The following is a 22,013-nucleotide window of genomic DNA, read 5'->3' as shown; positions in this document are numbered from 1 at the left end:
GGTGAGAGATATAAGAAGGTAGAGCTGGAGAGAGAAGAGGTGGCTGAGACCGTTTCAAGTTCTCCTGATCACAGAGTCGGTAATGAAGGCTACAGAGACATGCCAGTCACTGCAAGTGTGTTCCTGAGCTCAGATAGCCGTCACCTAATCATCGATTGGGCAGAGAGTAGAGATTCCCACTGGCGCTCATACCTACCCAGGTGAAGTTGAGCAGGGAGTCGGTTACCCACTACTGCTGCACAAAACATGCAGTGAGTAGAATTACCAACTGCTGTACATGAGTCTGGAAAAGCCAGCAAGGCGAGAAACTTCCCCACAAGTTTCATCTCCACCTGACCAGTGATCAGTCACACCTACTGAAGTGGGCGCAGGACATCCTAAGAGAAGCAGCAGCTCTTCTTTATCAACCACCAACGTTTATAGTAAAGCATTGTGGAAGTGTTTTGTCAAGCAATAAAACTTCTGAATTGAGAGATTATCCTAAATGCAAAAGCAAGGGACATGCTGTGTGAAAGCTGTTGTGCAGCCTCATCTGAAAACATCTGTATGGGAAAAGTTGATGGCTCTTAAAAGAGCCATTGGGGACCTGGAGGTTATTGTCAATCAAGTCAAGTTTATTTCTATAGCGCTTTTCACAATGGACATTGTCTCAAAGCATCTTTACAGTATTTAACAGTTAAGGTGAATGATGTGTATTTATCCCTGATGAGCAGCTCTGGTGACTGTGGCAAGAATATGAGGAAGAACCCTTGAGAGGAGCCAGACTCAAATGGGAACCCATCCTCATTTGGGTGATATCAAGAGTGTGATTATAGTCTTTAAACAATCCAGAACACTGGAGATTGAAAACTAACATGAGCACCAGAATGTAAGATTATAAGTAATGTCCTTTCTACAGTTTTATACAGTCATTTGAGATTATGGAACCAGATTATGGTACCCGAAGAGAGACGACAAGAATGGATCTGCCACACGTGTGTTAGGCACTTGATGAAAGGACACATGCCTTCAATTGCAGTGGCAAACAAATTAGCACTGGCACCTATCCCCATTGAACATTTTGAATTAAATGTTCTAGAACAACAGCTTATATAGAAATTCTTGCCCTTCTCAAAAATTGTTGCACTGCCCAAAAAGCAACAGAGAGCTGTTCATGGTGCAGTCGTTTGTGTACCTTCCAAGGTAGAAGCAACTGTGAACTGTCTGCCAAGACCAAGCAGTGAATCCCAAATACTGCAAGTAAAACTTAATAGACATATTAAGTTCAATGGTTACTAGCACTTTCACACAGTCAATATGCACAATGTGCTGGCTTTGTATAAACTGAAAAAGAATCATTCTGAATACAAAGATGTATGCATAAATGAAACTGCCCACTTTGAAAGCCCCAATGATGATACAAAGGACATAGAAGAGCCCAAAAAAATCAGTGCTGATGTGTTGAACGAGGAACAGTCCATCAGCACAGAAGAACAGGATGAACTGAGGCCTTTTCTCACTCTCGACACATGCTTGCAACCACCTGATATGGCACAGGAACTGTTGTCCTATGGAGAGGGAATATTCAGCATTGCCCCTGCCCAAGGAAACAAGCCTGTGGGATTTTTCTCTGTCCCAAAACTGGAATCAGTGGCATTTTCTATGCAATTTCTCAACAAAGCGAATATGCTCGATGAGGTGAGAGCAGTTGCCTTAATGGCAAGCATCTACTTCAATGCTCTTCTGTGTGGACATCTATTTTGCCAGAGAGCAGACATACCTTTTCTTTGCTCAGTTTGTCACAGAAACCCACATGGATAGAAACAGCATGTCTATCCAGTTGTGAAAAGGAAAACCTGTGACTACAGATGGACACAGAATTTCTATCAAACTGTTAAAAGATAAACACAAGGTGGAAAGTCTCGTGAACATAAGAGACCCAGCAAGATTCATGCAACCCTTAAGAGGTATGCCGGCATACTGGAAGAAAACACTTAAAGATCTGCAGGCCATGATCAGGCAGTTAGGCGTGCCAACCTACTTTTGTACATTCAATGCAGCTAAATGTGATGGCCTGAAGTCATAAAGGCCATTAGAGCTTAAACAGGGTTAGCTGGATGAGTTTGAGGATCTAGACTGGACAACAAAGTGTGAGATTCTCAGAAGCCACCCTCATGCGCATGTTTGAAAAAAAGAGTCGACGCACTGCTCTGACATGTCTGACACATGGATAACACATCCAAGGCACCCTCCTCCCAGCTTAATAAACAAGATAAGAAAAAAACAAAAAAAATTATGAAGGAAACCTACGGTGGCCGAGAAGTTCGAAACACATTAACAAATCCGAAAACAAAATAACAAATGCAAAACCAAAATAACAAATCCGAAAACAAATTAACAAATCCGAAAATACATGAACAAATCCGAAAACACAACGACAAAATTCAGACAAACCGGAAAAAGGTAGGTATAGTTGGTGAATGGAAACTTACCGATCATTGGACGAGACACCTGTCATTCACCTGTATTTCTTGCATGACAGGTGTCTCGTCCAATGATCTGTAAGTTTCCATTCACAAACTATACCTACCTTTTCCAGTTTGTCTGAATCGTTGCACAAAACACATGAACAAATCCCAAAACACAACGACAATTCAAACGACAACCTGAAAAGGTGGGTATAGTTTGTGAATGGAAACTTACCGATTTATCGGATTTGTTCATTTGTTTTCGGATTTGTTCATTTGTTTTCGGATTTGTTCATTTGTTTTCGGATTTGTTGTTTTGTTTTTTAATTTGTTCATTTGTTTTTGGATATGTTGTTTTGTTTTTGCATTTGTTATTTTGTTTTCAGATTTGTTAATGTGTTTTGCACTTCTCGGCCACCGTAGAAACCAAAGAAAAGCTGAAGCCTGTGTTGGATGTCCTCAATAACCCCAAAAGCTCATTTGAAAACTTGCCAAAGCTACTAAAAAGGTGCAATTTGAGCATGCAGAGTTACACGAAGTGCATTCTTGATCCATTCTGCTGCATCATGTATATTTTGTCCTACATATCAAAGGCTGAATATGAGATGAACGACCTGCTGAAAACTGTGGTACAAGACATCTGTAAAACAAATTATAACAAACGAGGTGAAATGAAACAGATAATGCAGGCTTATTCGAAACACAGACAAGTACACACCCTGGATGTGTGTCTGTAGCAACCCTGTTTACTTGTGTCAGTCTGCAAAGTATTAAAAAACAACCAGGAAAGGTATGAAAAGCACACTGCTGTGTTAAACAAAGCTTTTACAGGAGCAAGGGTTGATTGAGAATGCATGGACAGCGTTTGCCCCTAAATGGAAGTTGTATCGATGAACCCAAACAGGATAATGAGAAAAACAATGTTCCAGAATACCAGCTTGTTTGTGAAGATGGTAAAGGACTTGTACCAAAAAAGAGGCACCACAGCTGAGTGTGGAATATGTACAAAAGCTGTATTGGAGCTTGAACCAGGCACAGTCATCAGTATTCTACACTGTCCGTCAATGGTGCCTGAACCGTGTGTGCAATTACGGGAGCAAGGGGAAATGTCTTTACAAACAATGCTGTTGACTGCGTTTATTAGGGAAAAAAAAGCTTTTAATATTTCTGTCAAAACTTGTCCATGATTTCGAAGGATCTGTTCGCATACGTCAACTGGAGGTTTTAACAGATCAACGGCAGCAAGAAACCTTTTAGTGGAATCTCTGTTCTACTGGTTGTAGACTTCGACCAACTCCCACCTTTAAGTAAAGCAAAGGCTCTGTGTGTATGAAGGTGGTGTGCCGGACTACTGGAAAGACCATTTTCAAATAGTAAACCTGACAGAAATCATGCATCAAAAGGAAAAACTTTTGCAAAGCTGCTGAACACAATACGCGTGAAGCCAAAGCACGAGGCTCTCACTAAAGAGGACAGGGCGTTGCTTGCTCTGTGTTTGACTAACCCCATTGACTGTCCACACAACATCTTGCACATTTTTGCTACTAACAAAGAAGTGGAGAAACACAACACTGTAAATTGTGCTGCATCTTGACATTGTAAATGTGGAAGCTGATGACCATAAAAAAGACCTGCGTACGGGAGAGATAAAAAAACAAGGTAAACCTGTAAAAAACAGGATTTGCCTGACATTATACAATTGGCAGCTGAGGTGCGCGTAATGTTATAAGAAATTTGCCAGAATTGTCAATAAAAAAAAGATAGTGTGATGACAGTAAAGATGATCAGACTTGAACTGGACAATCCCAGTGCTGGTCAGAATCACCACAAGGGACGAGCCTATGCCTGCACTGCTCACAAAGTTCAAGGGATGACGATGCAGTCTGCTGTTGTGTCGCTGAAGCGTTTTTGAAAACCAGGAATGGCCTATGTTGCTCTGAGCAGAACGACCTCACTTTATAGACTGCATATAACAGATTTTGATGAAAGGAAAATAAATGCAGATCCTAAAATAACTGAATCACTTTAAGGCATGAAAATGCTCTCATTCAGTGGTGTTATGGCAATTTTAGAGCATGTACAACTCACAAAAGTCTTAAAATGGTCCATCACAATGTACAAGGACTGCCATCTCACATCGAGGATGTCCGACCACAACATTAAATGTTGCTTTCTGATATTCTATGCATAACAGAAAGTCATTTGTCCGTCTCCTTCATTCCACCAAATCTACAGTTGAAAGGATAAAGGATGTTTACCCACAATAAACACGTCTACTATACAACATATACAGAGAAAAAAAGAAAGAGGTGGAGTTGCTCTGTAAAGAAAACTGTAAAGAACTGATTCAAGCCTAGGCCAGACAATACATACATAATGCGACTGATCTTGAGTTCGTCCTTATCAAGATCGATGCCCCTGTAACAGCAACAGTTGCGACTGTATATCACCCACTAAATTATAATTTATTTTTACTTCTTGCCAAAGTTAGCTTTAAGCTATTTAGATAATGAATCACTGGCCAGTCATTGTCTATAGATACTTTAATGAACATCTACTAATAGGTACTTTAAAAAAAACAATACTGGAGCTATTTAAATCAAAAGGTTATGTGCAAGTTATTTCAGCTACCACTACAGACAACTACACACTCCTTGATCATGTTTACATATCACTGTCTAAAGTCTGTACTGAAGCAGAAGTGGTACAAACGTACTTCAGCTACTACAATGCAGTGTATTGTGTTTTGCACCTATAATAACTGAAAATTGGTTACATTTGTTGTTAAATGTATTTCTTTGTTTATTTGGCAATAGTTGTTTGGTCTGTGCACTACTAAGTGAGCTGTTTCAAGTGAGTAGTGTCAGGCCTTTAGATTTGATGCATCTGTAAGACACTTTATTGAATAATGTTAATCAATTTGTGCATTTTATTTATATTTATATTTAGACTACAGCAGGCTTCTTGTCATTGTGATTGGGCTTGTAAATGTCATATATATATATATATATATATATATATATATATATATATATATATATATTTGAAAGAGTTGTTTGGTCTGTGCAGTTCTAAGCGGGCTGTTTCAAGCTAGTAGTGTCAAGCCTTTCGTTTTTACCATTTTTTTTAATTGATGTACAGTGGACTCTTTATCATTGTGATTGTGCTTGTAAACATTCCTATGTGTGTTTTATTTTTTTTTTTATAAAGTTGTTTGGTCTGTGCGCTACTAAGCAGGCTGTTTCTTTTTTACGAATCTGTAACACACTTTCAGTATGTGCACTCCTAATCTGACTCAGGCATTTAGTAGTGTCAGGCATTTAGTGTTTAACAATATTATTTATTAATGATCAGATACAGTGGGCTTCCTATCATTGACCCATTCTTATGTGGTCAAGATGGCGCCGTAGATGGCAGCCTCGGCACGACTCTCTCTAGTACTTTCTTTCTTTTTGTTTATTGTCTGTGTGTTTAGTTACCATACCCGAATAACTTACACTAAAGAAGAATTGTTTAACATCGGGGAGTTTACTCCAGACACTTTTTCACCAGTTTTTACAAACCCGGAAAGTTATTTGGAGATCTTAGTTGGAGCAGCAGCTACTCTCTATGGCACATGGAGGAGACGCCGGCGGGGGAAGCGCATGCTGGCGCGTTAGTGAAGCTATGACAGAGGGGATTTAAAACTGCGCTCCCGTCGATTCACCTGGCAAACCTCCGCTCACTGCCGAACAAAATAGACGAACTAACTCTTCTTAACGGAACAAAAAGATTTTGCATGCTCCGTTGCTCTCTGTTTTACTGAAATTCAGCTCAGTCACTCAATCCCGGACAGCGGATTACTTCTCTCGGGCTTCCACTTACACCGAGCGGATCGCGTAACGGAGCTATCGGGCAAAACGAAAGGCGGCGGAATCTGCTTTAACATAAACGAACGTTGGTGTACAGATGTCACAGTGCTGGATAAAAACTGCAGCCCAAACTTGGAATCACTGGTAATAAACTGTAAACCGTTTTACTCACCGCGGGAATTTTCCTCATTCATTCTGACCAGAGTTTACATCCCACCTCAGGCCAACGTGAATGATGCACTGCAAAACCTGGCAAACCAAATATCCGGCTTGGAGCAAAAATATCCATATATTTTTTTTTATTATCCTTGGAGGCTTTAACAGAGCAAAACTAACACTTAAACTTCCAAAATACAGGCAACATATTAACTGTCCGACAAGAGGGAAAAACACACTGGATCATTGCTACACCGTTCTTAAGGACTCGTATCGCTCTGTACCCCAGGCAGCTTTAGGGAACTCTGATCACTGCTTGGTTCATCTTATTCCAACAAACAGGCAGAAACTTCAATCTGTTAAGCCTGTAGTCAAAACAGTGAAGAGATGGACCAGTGAGGCAAAGCAGGAACTACAAGACTGCTTTGACTGCACTGATTGGAGTGTCTTTGAGGCTGGAACTGACAGCCTGGATGAGCTGACTGACACTGTGACATCCTACATCAGTTTTTGTGAAGACATGTGTGTGCCAACCAAAACCTTCTGCAAGTTCAGTAACAACAAGCCATGGTTCACAGCCAAACTGAAAAAAACTTCGACATGCCAAGGAAGATGCATACAGAGGGGAGGACAAAGCACTGTACAAGCAGGCAAGAAACCAACTGACAAAAGAGATCAGAATAGCCAAAAGAAGCTACTCTGAAAAGCTGAAAAGCAGGTTTTCAGCTAACGACCCTGCATCAGTGTGGAAAGGCCTGCAAAATATCACAAACTACAGGAGGCCACCCCTCCCCACTGAAGCAAACAAAGACCTGGCTGACGACCTCAACACCTTCTACTGCAGGTTTGAGAAAAATATCTTCACACCTCTCATCCAACCCAGCCCAATGTCTGCCCCCATTACACCTCTGAAATCCTCTCTTACAACTCCTCCCAGCACTCAAGTTGCACTTACGATTTGTGAAAAGGATGTGTATCGGCTCTTTCAGAGACAGAAGACAAGGACAGCTCCCGGCCCAGACAGTGTCTCCCCTTCCTGTCTCAAAGCATGTGCTGACCAGCTGGTTCCCATCTTCACCTCTTTCTTCAACAGATCACTGGAGTTGTGTGAGGTCCCCTCCTGCTTCTCCACAATCATCCCGGTCCCTAAGAAACCCTCTATTACTGGACTGAATGACTACAGGCCTGTCGCTCTGACATCTGTCGCCATGAAGACCTTTGAAAAGCTGGTATTGGCTCATCTAAAGAAGGTGACAGAACAGCTGCTGGATCCCCTACAGTTCGCATACCGAGCAAACAGATCGGTGGATGACGCAGTCAACATGGGGCTAAACTACATTCTGCATCACCTTGACTGCCCAGGAACATATGCCCGGATTCTGTTTGTTGACTTTAGTTTGGCTTTCAATACAATAATTCCGGGAATTTTCCACTCCAAACTCCTAAACCTTACTATACCCCCTACCATCTGTCAATGTATCACCAGCTTCCTGACAGGCAGGAAACAACAGGTGAGACTGGGAGGTGTTACCTTCGGTATTCGGACAGTCAGCACTGGTGCTCCTCAGGGGTGTGTCCTTTCCCCACTGCTATTCTCCCTCTATACGAATGACTGCTTATCAAGTGACCCAACTGTCAAACTCCTGAAATTTGCAGATGACACCATGCTCATCGGACTAATCCAAGATGGTGATGAGTCTGCATATGAGCAGGAGGTGAAGCAGCTGGTGCTATGGTGCAGTCAGAACAACCTTGAGCTAAACACACTCAAAACTGTGGAGATGATAGTGGAATTTAGGAAACACCCTTCAACACTACTCCCCCTCACAATATCCAACATCCCTGTGTCATCTGTGGAGAACTTCACGTTTCTGGGCACTACCATTTCCCAAGACCTGAAATGGGAATCAAACATAAACTCGATTCTGAAAAAGGCCCAGCAGAGGATGTACTTTCTACGTCAATTAAGGAAGTACGTCTGCCACAGGAGCTGTTGATACAGTTCTACACTGCAGTCATTAAATCTGTCCTGTGCTCATCAATCACCATCTGGTTTGGAGCAGCAACAAAACAGGACAGAAACAGACTGCAGAAAACCATTAAAACAGCAGAAAAAATCATTGGTGCCCCCCCTGCCCACTCTCCAGGACTTGTACCATACAAGAACCAGAAACCAGACAGAAAAAATCATTAATGACCCTTCACACCCTGGACACAACTGTAATTGATCTTTCAGCTCATCCCTTCTGGCAGGCGCTACAGAACTTTGTTCACTAAAACTGCCAGACACAGGAACAGTTTCTTTCCCCAAGCAATCACCCTCACTAACAACTGACCATAATTATATTCCCTGCTTCACATCTATGAGTACTGCACAGAACTTTCACTCATCACAGTATCTGTATATGTTGCACACACTATTGCTGCTATTTACTGTACAAAGTTTTTATAGTAAACTCTCTAATCATACCTGGCACACAGTACTGTCATTTGCACTACCATGCACTCCCATACTTTATGTACGTTACTGGTCTGTATCCCTATTTATTACCCACACTGTCTATACTGTCTCACATTGTCTGTATTGTCTTGTATAGTCTGTTTTTGTCTTGTCGTGTCTGTTTTGTCATGTATAGGTTTTTATTTATGTCTGTACTTTTGAGAGTAACAAACAGCGGGAACTAAATTCCTTGTGTGTGTCAACACACTTGGCCAATAAACCTGATTCTGATTCTGATTGTGATTGGGCTTGTAGATGGATTTATTTAATTTTTTTACAATTTATGTTTTTATTTATATTTCTTAAGAGTTGTTTGGTCTGTGTGCTACTAAGCAGGCTGTTTTTACACTGTGCGCTACTAAGTGGGTTTTCAAGCATAACATATGTTTAACGTATGTCAGTCTGTCAATGTACCTGCAAGATAATGTTCAGAAATGTTCAGCAGTAAGAATTGCAGGATCCCCACAAACAGCATTAAATACACAGTAAATCTGCACAGCGTTACTCGTTGTCTCTAATAGTTTATACAGTGGCAGGTCTTCAGTCCCAATGCCCCTCTTAATAACATCATTATGATGCCACAGCTATAGAATTATACAGATATGCAGTATAACAGAGCGCTGCATCATAGACCTTTCAAACAGTGTTAATTAATACCAGTAATAATTCAACAGGTCTCTTTTCACTACAGCCAAAGCTGCACCACCGCATACATCATCTCTAGCGGGAGCATCGCATAGTAACCTCATAAAATATCCCCGGGTTTTCCATGTGTTCTTGTGCATTTTTTTCTTGCATTACAATTTTCCTGAGGTTTGAAATTATGTGTATTTGTACAAATTCCACAGGAAAGAAAATCGAAAAAGCTAAATTGCTCATTAAAAAGCTTAACAAATGTTTTTAACTGTTTGGGCTGAATTTTCAAATTTGAAATCAATTTATTTTCCTCTGTCAGTTATTGTGGAATGAACAAACAACTATTAAAATAAACTTTCTCCTCTCCTGTCTTTTATTCTCTCTGCTACAAACATTTTAATAGGTGTTTTATCCTCACAGCTCTCCTTTTCCTGCTCCTCCCTCCTCCCTGTTAATGTTTAGCAATAGACTACGGTAAATAAAAAGGGAGAAGAGTAACCATGACTAACTATACATCATTCTGAAGGTTTAAGCCTCAAGCAGCGATTTTAGATAGTTGTAATAACGAGTCACAAACACATCCACTGCTGCTAAGCCCGGTTTATTTGGAAAGATAGGGCTCCACTGAACAACATGCCAAACAATAGTGTTGTAATTTAGATGGTTATTCTTGTGTTTACGTCACAGTACTTTGGTTGATGTATTGTTTGTATATGTTTCGGAATTACTTTCGCATAAAAACAAACGCCATCTTGGTGGTAAAAAAACAAATATGGCTGGTAAAATATAGTTACAAAGCGAATGAGTCCAATGTTTAGTGTGTAGCCATTTTACAAAAATGAATATGTAGTTGTAGATTTTATTAGTTGAAAATTATTTTACTTTGTATCTGAAGAAATGGGTGGATGGCATGATGAGTGTATTAGAGAGTTTAATTTTAAATTAACCAGTAGATGGCAGTAATGGCACACTTATCTGTGGAGAACTCATGTAGAAGTGATTTTTTCTCCCATTCTTATTTTAATCACATTTTGATTAAAATAACATTTTAGCCATTTTACGATTTGAACCCCTATTGTGTACAAAGGATTGCTAAAGAAGCTCATGTACAGCAGCCAAACAACGTGTCCATACAGTGTGTTTGGGAACGGTATGGACAGCAGGCTAGCGGTGATGGTGTACAGTGATGGTGTACATGTTTACAATCACACACCACTTCACTTGTCGTAACTCCACCCTTTTTTTGTTGAGTGCTGTAATCGTAGAAGCCCCGCCTCGTATGTACGGTCAGCAAACCTGATTGGACAGCAAGTCTCGGTACCTCACCAATGAAGCAGTACCCTGTACGCGCTCGACTTGCCAGGAGTCCATAATATTACAACAATCTTAATGTCAGTTTATATGATGGAGATGACTTATGACATCATCAATCAGCATATTTCTGCTTTAAGTATATGTACTTTATCTGTGTACTCTTATTTTAGAGAAAAATTCTTCATTACATTTTAATGCATAATATCATGCAATTCCCAAAATTCATTAAATATCAAGCTGTTATGCAGGAAATGTGTTTGTAATGACTCAGTACTGCAGTACTTATAAAATATTTGTACAAATATAATTGTGGGTAAGTAAGACTGGCACAGTTTTGCATGACTTTGTTCTGTTCACTGTTTTAACTAGAATTTATAGTTTATAATAATTTCTATTCAATTTAATGTTGTTTTCTATTTTTTTAAAATAAATGTAACATTGCCACGTGCAAAGATAAAAAGGCAACATCAGAAGGCCAATAAATGCCTACATGGTTTGGAAGAAAATACAGCGGGTCATCTTTTCCAATGCCAACCAAAATATCAGCTCTGCAGAGATCAGCATACATCTGGGGATCGAGTGGAACAAACTGAGTGAAGAACAGAAGAAACCCTACTACACAGAATCATAGAGGCTTAAACAGAAACACGAACAGTTGATTCCCGGGAGGTGAACAGAATTTTCAGAAAATTAGAAAAATATCAAGACAAATGCATAAATCCTGAGAATTTTTCTTGTTTTTATGTCCCCTCTTACTTGTCAAGTCCTTCTTTTCTATCTTGTAGATTGGGTTTAGAATTTTATTTCAAATTTAATATTTAAATGAAAATAAAACCATTTAACATAAAAAATAATACAACATAAAAATAACTGAATAAGAACAGCGCCCCCTGCACCACCACACTGGTTTGGGAATTGCACCATCATGTATACTGAAGGCTGCAGAGAAGATCAGGAGAGTCTCTGTTACCTCCATGGACATTTACCACACACTGCATCCACAAGGGCAAATGGGGACAAAAGGGGCACTTCATTATATATGAAATAAAAAATATAGAAAATGGATTTTTATCATTTAGCTCTCTAGTGTAAATTTGTTAAATAATTTAAAGGATTTATTTTGCATTCATGTTGGATATATCCAGTGTTGGGCAGTAACGCGTTACTAGTAACGCGTTACCGGTAACACGTTACTTTTGACAGTAACAAATACTGTAATGCGTTACTTTTAAAAATGAAGTAACATCGTTACCGTTACCGTATGGTGCGTTACCCGTTACTTTTTTAAATAAATGAATTTGGGCTGAAGTGTAGACTAACTTGCTTATAGCAGCGTCGCATTGTAGGATTGGTGGATGAACCACTGTAAACAGGAAGAAGACACACTGTAGGATTGTTGGATTACCCTCGGTAAACACGAAGACGATGCCTTGGGCGTGTCTCCGTTTATTCAGGTCTGTGCAGCAGTCATGGCGAGTCGAGGCGAGAGCAAGACGAGTTTCTCAAAGTGGAAATATGCTCATTATTTCACTTTAGTTGAGTATAAAGACAAAAACTGTCAAATGTAAGTCGTGTCTTCCTGGTTCGAAGGTCGTATCTACTGCGATAAACAACAACTCCAATCTGCCGAAGCTCCTTCAGAAACTCCATGCCTCAACGAAGCTAGTAGCTAGAAACTAACCCGGTGTTCTGTTCTACATTGTTGATAGTTTTCATACTTCAGCTGTAAAAGGAACATTTTTGAAAGATCAACACAACAGCAGAAGCCACTTTAGTTTTTGATTGTGAATATATTATTCAGCTTGTTTTGTTATTTATTTCAGAAATCCTTGTGATATTTTCAGTTTGTGCTGGTCTGACTTAAATAAAATAGTGTTTAATAATGAGTTTGTGTTTAAGTCAGTTTTGTGTTTCTATAGACCAGGGGTGGCCAACCCGCGGCTCGCGAGCCACATGCGGCTCTTTGGCTGGTTTCATGCGGCTCTTACGTTCATATCAAAGTTTGTGTGTGTTTGATTTTTAATGTGTGTGTTCGCTTTGCTTGAGTTCAATACGGTATTTTTAAGACTTAAATGAGCTTGCCCCTACTGGGAAACTTTGCGGTATATCAGACCTGGGCAAACTACGGCAATCATAAATTAAAGGGATGCGCCGAAAGTTTTCGGCCGAAATACCTAAATCACCGAAACAACACGGCAGAAACACAATTGTAATGACGCAATAAAAAAGCGCAGCCAGCACACGGTTATCTGGATAAGAGCAACATGTCTGCGGTGTGCGGATCGCGATTTGCAAAACATGCAATGCTGAAATTTCAAGAGGGGGTGTATCTGCAAAGAGTTTCTCCAAGTCGGGTTTAATTTATCACCTGAAATCCAAACATCCTGATTGCCTTCTAAATATGAGAAGAACGCGGCGCAGAAAAGTAAATTCAATCCGAGCATGCGCACTCCGTCTGTAGAGGACGTTTTTGAAAAGGCAGGAAAGTTTTCCAGTGATGGTGCCAAGGCATAACACAAAAAATGATGGATTTTATTGCCTTTTGAATTCAATTTTCATTTCGATGCATCCGTAAAATATTATCGTTGGGGTGGCCCTCTGACACAATTCAGGTTTCTCATGTGGCCCCTTGTAAAAATTAATTGCTTACCCCTGCTGTATATTCATCTCACGCACATGCGCATTTGACGAAAATACCGTATTAAACTCAAGCGAAGTGAACGCGCACATAAAAAAAACACAAACAAAGTCTGTGTTTTTTACCCTGAAACACGTGAAATCAAAGCATCGATCTGTTCTGACTGACACCCACATGAAAGAATTGCTTCGAGTGACAACAACAGAATACAAGGCAGATTTTAAGGGGATTGTTCATGGCAAGGATGCCAAAAGTCCCACTAAGTAACATGCATAGTAAAAGAAAAATGCTATTGTTAATTATTATATTTTTGTTTGTGGACTTGGTTAAACTAAGAGTTTGTGTGTGTGAGACAGTGCACACAATGTTCATTGTTGAAAATAACTGTCCTGTGGTCTTAGAACTGTAGAAGTCAATTTCTGTCATTATGTTGTTGTGTGACATTTACAATAAATCTGGCTGAGCAAAGGTGTGTGTGTGTGTGTGTGTGTGTGTGTGTGTGTGTGTGTGTGTGTAAGAGGAAGGGATGGGTAATGTTCATGTGTGCCCATGTGTATGATGTGGCTCTTTGCGGTAACCCAAGTAAAAAATGTGGCTCTCGGTCTCTGACTGGTTGGCCACCCCTGGTATAGACCATAACGCATAAAAGGGCATTAATGGGAACATTAAAGAAGGTTCTTTAAAAAAGTAACTAAAAAGTTACTTTTAACAGTAACGCATTACTTTTTGGTGTAAGTAATCAACAAAGTAACTGAGTTACTTTTTGAATGAAGTAACGAGTAACTGTAACTAATTACTATTTTTTAGTAACGAGCACAACACTGGATATATAAAATAAAAATTACATACTTTGTAATGGACTTAAAATCCGTTGGGGTTTCCCTGCACCGTGTTGAAATCTTGCCTAATACATTTGTGATCTTCGTTTCTTACAAATTTTGCTTGAGAAAAAAGTGATACAAAACACACAACAGGCTGTGCAGAATTGGCAGTCCATTGCATTGCCCTCTGATTGTCAACAATCACAAACATATAATAACAGGATTCAGACGAAAGTTTTTTTTCACTGTTGTTTTGCCACAGCTGCGACGATCCATCATGGAAACACAGACAACCTTTGCAAAATAGACAGCAACAAAAACAGCTTCTGAAATTCCTCTAAAGGTAGCGGCACACTTGCGTCCTCTGCCAATGGTACATTTTGGTTTGTTGGGCTCTTGAGGCCACTGAAGGCATGTACGTGGACAGCAAGAAAGAAGGGGAGCCACAATCCCTTGGAAAGCCTTTGGAAGCAAGAAGTCCCAACGCTTACGCAAACCTCACAGCTTTGTGTGTGTGAGACAGTGCACACAATGTTCATTGTTGAAAATAACTGTCCTGTGGTCTTAGAACTGTAGAAGTCAATTTCTGTCATTATGTTGTTGTGTGACATTTACAATAAATCTGGCTGAGCAAAGGTGTGTGTGTGTGTGTGTGTGTGTGTGTGTGTGTGTGTGTGTGTGTGTGTGTGTGTGTGTGTGTGTGTGTGTGTGTGTGTGTGTGTGTGTGTGTGTGTGTGTGTGTGTGTGTGTGTGTGTGTGTGTGTGTGTGTGTGTGTGTGTGTGTGTGTGTGTGTGTGTGTGTGTGTGTGTGTGTGTGTGTGTGTGTGTGTGTGTGTGTGTGTGTGTGTGTGTGTGTGTGTGTGTGTGTGTGTGTGTGTGTGTGTGTGTGTGTGTGTGTGTGTGTGTGTGTGTGTGTGTGTGTGTGTGTGTGTGTGTGTGTGTGTGTGTGTGTGTGTGTGTGTGTGTGTGTGTGTGTGTGTGTGTGTGTGTGTGTGTGTGTGTGTGTGTGTGTGTGTGTGTGTGTGTGTGTGTGTGTGTGTGTGTGTGTGTGTGTGTGTGTGTGTGTGTGTGTGTGTGTGTGTGTGTGTGTGTGTGTGTGTGTGTGTGTGTGTGTGTGTGTGTGTGTGTGTGTGTGTGTGTGTGTGTGTGTGTGTGTGTGTGTGTGTGTGTGTGTGTGTGTGTGTGTGTGTGTGTGTGTGTGTGTGTGTGTGTGTGTGTGTGTGTGTGTGTGTGTGTGTGTGTGTGTGTGTGTGTGTGTGTGTGTGTGTGTGTGTGTGTGTGTGTGTGTGTGTGTGTGTGTGTGTGTGTGTGTGTGTGTGTGTGTGTGTGTGTGTGTGTGTGTGTGTGTGTGTGTGTGTGTGTGTGTGTGTGTGTGTGTGTGTGTGTGTGTGTGTGTGTGTGTGTGTGTGTGTGTGTGTGTGTGTGTGTGTGTGTGTGTGTGTGTGTGTGTGTGTGTGTGTGTGTGTGTGTGTGTGTGTGTGTGTGTGTGTGTGTGTGTGTGTGTGTGTGTGTGTGTGTGTGTGTGTGTGTGTGTGTGTGTGTGTGTGTGTGTGTGTGTGTGTGTGTGTGTGTGTGTGTGTGTGTGTGTGTGTGTGTGTGTGTGTGTGTGTGTGTGTGTGTGTGTGTGTGTGTGTGTGTGTGTGTGTGTGTGTGTGTGTGTGTGTGTGTGTGTGTGTGTGTGTGTGTGTGTGTGTGTGTGTGTGTGTGTGTGTGTGTGTGTGTGTGTGTGTGTGTGTGTGTGTGTGTGTGTGTGTGTGTGTGTGTGTGTGTGTGTGTGTGTGTGTGTGTGTGTGTGTGTGTGTGTGTGTGTGTGTGTGTGTGTGTGTGTGTGTGTGTGTGTGTGTGTGTGTGTGTGTGTGTGTGTGTGTGTGTGTGTGTGTGTGTGTGTGTGTGTGTGTGTGTGTGTGTGTGTGTGTGTGTGTGTGTGTGTGTGTGTGTGTGTGTGTGTGTGTGTGTGTGTGTGTGTGTGTGTGTGTGTGTGTGTGTGTGTGTGTGTGTGTGTGTGTGTGTGTGTGTGTGTGTGTGTGTGTGTGTGTGTGTGTGTGTGTGTGTGTGTGTGTGTGTGTGTGTGTGTGTGTGTGTGTGTGTGTGTGTGTGTGTGTGTGTGTGTGTGTGTGTGTGTGTGTGTGTGTGTGTGTGTGTGTGTGTGTGTGTGTGTGTGTGTGTGTGTGTGTGTGTGTGTGTGTGTGTGTGTGTGTGTGTGTGTGTGTGTGTGTGTGTGTGTGTGTGTGTGTGTGTGTGTGTGTGTGTGTGTGTGTGTGTGTGTGTGTGTGTGTGTGTGTGTGTGTGTGTGTGTGTGTGTGTGTGTGTGTGTGTGTGTGTGTGTGTGTGTGTGTGTGTGTGTGTGTGTGTGTGTGTGTGTGTGTGTGTGTGTGTGTGTGTGTGTGTGTGTGTGTGTGTGTGTGTGTGTGTGTGTGTGTGTGTGTGTGTGTGTGTGTGTGTGTGTGTGTGTGTGTGTGTGTGTGTGTGTGTGTGTGTGTGTGTGTGTGTGTGTGTGTGTGTGTGTGTGTGTGTGTGTGTGTGTGTGTGTGTGTGTGTGTGTGTGTGTGTGTGTGTGTGTGTGTGTGTGTGTGTGTGTGTGTGTGTGTGTGTGTGTGTGTGTGTGTGTGTGTGTGTGTGTGTGTGTGTGTGTGTGTGTGTGTGTCAGTCAAGTATGGCTTTACTGAGAAACATTATGTCCTGAAGCCTTGTCATAAAAATGGCAACAAAACTCATTGATGGATGTGCAGAGGTCATGGAAAACCTTCCATAATCATGGCTCAGAGGATAAGGTGACGGACCTGAAATCCGTTGGGGTCTCCCTGTGCCGTGTTGAAATCATGCCTACTACATTTGTGATCTTAGTTTCTTACAAATTCCCCGCAGGTTGTTCCGCCAAAACACAGCTCTTTAACACTGCAGCAGAACTATTTAAAGTCAACCGCATAGATAATTAAACCGCAAACGAAATACCTCTGCTACATTTGCGCGTTCACCGTATGGCCTAGACATGGTCACCAAGGCAAAAAACGCAGGCCCTGGCTGTCAGGATGGCCGAGCGGTCTAAGGCGCTGCGTTCAGGTCGCAGTCTCCTCTGGAGGCGTGGGTTCGAATCCCACTTCTGACAAGTGTGTACCTTTTTGGTCAGTTTTTCTGAAATGAGCCCAGGCGGGGGAGACTTGTTGAGTTGATACTGAAAGAACATGAGAGAAAATGATTAAAAATGTTGACTCTGTTCGATTCTACGGTTTGCTTGGATAATGTTCAAGTCTTCTGTTGCTTGTTTGACACTAAAAATATTTGGGCAACATTTCACAGAATATCGAAGACTCATCCAAATACTTGAGCATGTCTTTGGACAAAAATAGTTGAAACCTCGCTGTGACACCACAGTCTAGGTTTCATTTGACATCACTGGCTTGAACACTTGTTTCGTTATCATGATTGCTGAGCATGGTCTCTGACTGAATCCTTTACATTGTAACCCAAATCCAATTGAAGCTTCATCTGATACTGACAATAACCCCACTGGGATTCCCAGCGCCGTTTGAAAGCCAGAAGAGCAGCTCCGAGCCACTCTTTGCCACAAGACCCGAGTAAAATCGAGCCTGCTCGCAGTAAGCAGAGTGGCGCAGCGAAGCGTGCTGGGCCCATAACCCAGAGGTCGATGGATCGAAACCATCCTCTGCTAAATATTACCCGTTTAATACCTCAGACCCGTTTCCAGCTCAGAGTGGAGGAGTGACTGGAAATATTCTACTATTTTCCTTCATATTAGTTGGACTATTTTGCAAGTTGAAATGATCAGAGCAACCAACAAAATTTCCCTACAGATGAAAATACAGCTCTACAAGGAAATTGTGATCAAGTATTTCTCAATGCCAATCTGAACACATAATGCCATAGAGATAACAGAATTTTGTGTTCAAGATCTTCCTATAAGCACATTTTCAGCCAGCCTAAAGACAGTTAGGCCAAAGTCATTTTTATTCATAAATTTAATAAATGCCACATTGTTTTATATGAGCCCCCTTTCATTGGGAATAAGGGTACGATTGTAGTGTTTGCATGTGATTGGCAGAGAGGTGGACATAGATTGAGATCACAGATAAGGACGAGTATCACTTTAGAGTGGAGAAAAGTAAAACCTATTTTAAAATCCTATTACTTTCAATATGTGATCCATGTGATCAGTACATGGGTGAAAAGCACAAATTCTGGATTCGAATGACCTGCCTACTTTGTGCACCAAACAGAAAGATTGCCATTGGTTTCCTTTTGATGCAGGCAAGCACCAGTTGACCCATTGATGGATGTGCAGAGGTCATGGAAAACCTTCCATAATCATGGCTCAGAGGATAAGGTGACGGACCTGAAATCCGTTGGGGTCTCCCTGTGCCGTGTTGAAATCATGCCTACTACATTTGTGATCTTAGTTTCTTACAAATTCCCCGCAGGTTGTTCCGCCAAAACACAGCTCTTTAACACTGCAGCAGAACTATTTAAAGTCAACCGCATAGATAATTAAACCGCAAACGAAATACCTCTGCTACATTTGCGCGTTCACCGTATGGCCTAGACATGGTCACCAAGGCAAAAAACGCAGGCCCTGGCTGTCAGGATGGCCGAGCGGTCTAAGGCGCTGCGTTCAGGTCGCAGTCTCCTCTGGAGGCGTGGGTTCGAATCCCACTTCTGACAAGTGTGTACCTTTTTGGTCAGTTTTTCTGAAATGAGCCCAGGCGGGGGAGACTTGTTGAGTTGATACTGAAAGAACATGAGAGAAAATGATTAAAAATGTTGACTCTGTTCGATTCTACGGTTTGCTTGGATAATGTTCAAGTCTTCTGTTGCTTGTTTGACACTAAAAATATTTGGGCAACATTTCACAGAATATCGAAGACTCATCCAAATACTTGAGCATGTCTTTGGACAAAAATAGTTGAAACCTCGCTGTGACACCACAGTCTAGGTTTCATTTGACATCACTGGCTTGAACACTTGTTTCGTTATCATGATTGCTGAGCATGGTCTCTGACTGAATCCTTTACATTGTAACCCAAATCCAATTGAAGCTTCATCTGATACTGACAATAACCCCACTGGGATTCCCAGCGCCGTTTGAAAGCCAGAAGAGCAGCTCCGAGCCACTCTTTGCCACAAGACCCGAGTAAAATCGAGCCTGCTCGCAGTAAGCAGAGTGGCGCAGCGGAAGCGTGCTGGGCCCATAACCCAGAGGTCGATGGATCGAAACCATCCTCTGCTAAATATTACCCGTTTAATACCTCAGACCCGTTTCCAGCTCAGAGTGGAGGAGTGACTGGAAATATTCTACTATTTTCCTTCATATTAGTTGGACTATTTTGCAAGTTGAAATGATCAGAGCAACCAACAAAATTTCCCTACAGATGAAAATACAGCTCTACAAGGAAATTGTGATCAAGTATTTCTCAATGCCAATCTGAACACATAATGCCATAGAGATAACAGAATTTTGTGTTCAAGATCTTCCTATAAGCACATTTTCAGCCAGCCTAAAGACAGTTAGGCCAAAGTCATTTTTATTCATAAATTTAATAAATGCCACATTGTTTTATATGAGCCCCCTTTCATTGGGAATAAGGGTACGATTGTAGTGTTTGCATGTGATTGGCAGAGAGGTGGACATAGATTGAGATCACAGATAAGGACGAGTATCACTTTAGAGTGGAGAAAAGTAAAACCTATTTTAAAATCCTATTACTTTCAATATGTGATCCATGTGATCAGTACATGGGTGAAAAGCACAAATTCTGGATTCGAATGACCTGCCTACTTTGTGCACCAAACAGAAAGATTGCCATTGGTTTCCTTTTGATGCAGGCAAGCACCAGTTGACCCATTGATGGATGTGCAGAGGTCATGGAAAACCTTCCATAATCATGGCTCAGAGGATAAGGTGACGGACCTGAAATCCGTTGGGGTCTCCCTGTGCCGTGTTGAAATCATGCCTACTACATTTGTGATCTTAGTTTCTTACAAATTCCCCGCAGGTTGTTCCGCCAAAACACAGCTCTTTAACACTGCAGCAGAACTATTTAAAGTCAACCGCATAGATAATTAAACCGCAAACGAAATACCTCTGCTACATTTGCGCGTTCACCGTATGGCCTAGACATGGTCACCAAGGCAAAAAACGCAGGCCCTGGCTGTCAGGATGGCCGAGCGGTCTAAGGCGCTGCGTTCAGGTCGCAGTCTCCTCTGGAGGCGTGGGTTCGAATCCCACTTCTGACAAGTGTGTACCTTTTTGGTCAGTTTTTCTGAAATGAGCCCAGGCGGGGGAGACTTGTTGAGTTGATACTGAAAGAACATGAGAAAATGATTAAAAATGTTGACTCTGTTCGATTCTACGGTTTGCTTGGATAATGTTCAAGTCTTCTGTTGCTTGTTTGACACTAAAAATATTTGGGCAACATTTCACAGAATATCAAGACTCATCCAAATACTTGAGCATGTCTTTGGACAAAAATAGTTGAAACCTCGCTGTGACACCACAGTCTAGGTTTCATTTGACATCACTGGCTTGAACACTTGTTTCGTTATCATGATTGCTGAGCATGGTCTCTGACTGAATCCTTTACATTGTAACCCAAATCCAATTGAAGCTTCATCTGATACTGACAATAACCCCACTGGGATTCCCAGCGCCGTTTGAAAGCCAGAAGAGCAGCTCCGAGCCACTCTTTGCCACAAGACCCGAGTAAAATCGAGCCTGCTCGCAGTAAGCAGAGTGGCGCAGCGAAGCGTGCTGGGCCCATAACCCAGAGGTCGATGGATCGAAACCATCCTCTGCTAAATATTACCCGTTTAATACCTCAGACCCGTTTCCAGCTCAGAGTGGAGGAGTGACTGGAAATATTCTACTATTTTCCTTCATATTAGTTGGACTATTTTGCAAGTTGAAATGATCAGAGCAACCAACAAAATTTCCCTACAGATGAAAATACAGCTCTACAAGGAAATTGTGATCAAGTATTTCTCAATGCCAATCTGAACACATAATGCCATAGAGATAACAGAATTTTGTGTTCAAGATCTTCCTATAAGCACATTTTCAGCCAGCCTAAAGACAGTTAGGCCAAAGTCATTTTTATTCATAAATTTAATAAATGCCACATTGTTTTATATGAGCCCCCTTTCATTGGGAATAAGGGTACGATTGTAGTGTTTGCATGTGATTGGCAGAGAGGTGGACATAGATTGAGATCACAGATAAGGACGAGTATCACTTTAGAGTGGAGAAAAGTAAAACCTATTTTAAAATCCTATTACTTTCAATATGTGATCCATGTGATCAGTACATGGGTGAAAAGCACAAATTCTGGATTCGAATGACCTGCCTACTTTGTGCACCAAACAGAAAGATTGCCATTGGTTTCCTTTTGATGCAGGCAAGCACCAGTTGACCCATTGATGGATGTGCAGAGGTCATGGAAAACCTTCCATAATCATGGCTCAGAGGATAAGGTGACGGACCTGAAATCCGTTGGGGTCTCCCTGTGCCGTGTTGAAATCATGCCTACTACATTTGTGATCTTAGTTTCTTACAAATTCCCCGCAGGTTGTTCCGCCAAAACACAGCTCTTTAACACTGCAGCAGAACTATTTAAAGTCAACCGCATAGATAATTAAACA

General features: G+C 41.5%; 4 non-coding genes across 4 annotated transcripts; all 4 read left to right on the top strand.

Moving 5' to 3' along the window:
• The first annotated feature begins 17,386 nt into the window (after positions 1-17,386).
• On the top strand, positions 17,387-17,469 carry trnal-cag. The gene has a single exon. It is a non-coding gene; the product is annotated as a tRNA-Leu (tRNA).
• A 1,488-nt stretch (positions 17,470-18,957) lies between these two features.
• Positions 18,958-19,040, top strand: trnal-cag. The gene has a single exon. It is a non-coding gene; the product is annotated as a tRNA-Leu (tRNA).
• Positions 19,041-19,533: 493 nt separating this feature from the next.
• On the top strand, positions 19,534-19,605 carry trnam-cau. Its single transcript has one exon. It is a non-coding gene; the product is annotated as a tRNA-Met (tRNA).
• Positions 19,606-20,529: 924 nt separating this feature from the next.
• On the top strand, positions 20,530-20,612 carry trnal-cag. The gene has a single exon. It is a non-coding gene; the product is annotated as a tRNA-Leu (tRNA).
• The last annotated feature ends 1,401 nt before the right edge of the window (positions 20,613-22,013 follow it).

The sequence above is a fragment of the Silurus meridionalis genome, chromosome 3, assembly GCF_014805685.1.
Source record: "Silurus meridionalis isolate SWU-2019-XX chromosome 3, ASM1480568v1, whole genome shotgun sequence".
NCBI lineage: Eukaryota > Metazoa > Chordata > Actinopteri > Siluriformes > Siluridae > Silurus > Silurus meridionalis.
This window is presented reverse-complemented; position numbering and strand designations above follow the sequence as displayed.